Below are 1,270 nucleotides of genomic sequence, written 5' to 3'. Positions count from 1 at the left end.
GCAATTATTAAAAAAACATTAGGTTTCATTAGAAAAGTTATGATTATGTCTTGCTCTGCTTGCAATGTGGTAGGATCATCTGACCATGGAAGTCAGTCTCCAGAATTGAATTGTGTTGCATTGCATTGCGGTATACTTGCTCTGTACTCGCACGTTTTCACATGCCTCCACACACATACACAAGCACCTGCGAGTTTTGTCCTTTAAATAGGCTTGGGAGCACATCTGATTTTAGGAAACAGGTTGGCAACGTAAGAAAGGCATTATGAAAACTTATCAGAAGTTTTATGACAGGCCTTTCTTTGCCAAACCAGTATAAGGGAATTACATCAGAATAAATACCCCGGGTTTAGAAATAGGTTAAGTTTAAAAATGGCATTAAATCGCTATTAATGCCCTTATAAAGGTCATATATTTTAATTAAAGGGCAGTTGCATTCATCACATTTATAGCTGAATCATTCCACTCTACTTTCAGAAAGGAGGTAAAAATGTTTTTCACATGACAAAATTTTAAAGAGCAGTTTCCTCTAACTAGCAGAACTTGCTAGGAAATCGCTTTGGCTCCGAGTAACCGAACAGCGATCTTTGTTCGTGGTTTCAGAAGCAGCACCACCTATTGGGTGGAAAAATGTAGGTTAGTGCCTACTTTATCACGAGAGACCGATTGTAGAACTGGTTTTGTACATAATGGGCTGAAGCTCCTAAGTTCCCTATACTTAAATACAGGCAAATAACTAGTATTTTCTAGTGATCTATTTCATGGAAACTTAGAAATCCGAAACGATCACTCAGCGCGATACAAAACCCACCACCTGAGCTCCTAGTATTTACTTTGACAAAGTATTTTAAGACGGCGCTTCCAACAGCGTCAACCAACTCACGCTGGTTGTAATAACCCCACCAGCGGAGCATTGCATGATTTTTAGGATGCGCTCCAGTCGCACAGATCTGAATGGGCTGAAAATTAATGTGGTTATGTAAGTAGTCCTACTAAAATCTATACATGAATCCATATGCCGTATGCCGTGTCCCATGTGAATGAACGACTCGTATTTTGCTTTTCGTGGCAGCAGCTACACCCTCGTTTGGGGCAATTGTTGACGTTGCCCGTTCTTGGAGAACGAGTCTTTTTTTGGACCGAAACGTCGCCCCCGTCCCCTGTTCTCTTCGAAACTGTTCACGCCAGAGGCTAAAGTGAAATTTCATACCCCGCGATGTCAGTGTCCCCTTGGCAGGGATTTTCTCCTCCATCCCCCGCTCCTGTCAGG

The sequence above is a fragment of the Egretta garzetta genome, unplaced genomic scaffold, assembly GCF_000687185.1.
Source record: "Egretta garzetta isolate BGI_Z169 unplaced genomic scaffold, ASM68718v1 scaffold64, whole genome shotgun sequence".
Lineage (NCBI taxonomy): Eukaryota > Metazoa > Chordata > Aves > Pelecaniformes > Ardeidae > Egretta > Egretta garzetta.
The sequence above is the reverse complement of the archived record's forward strand: the minus strand, read 5'-3'. Positions refer to the sequence as shown.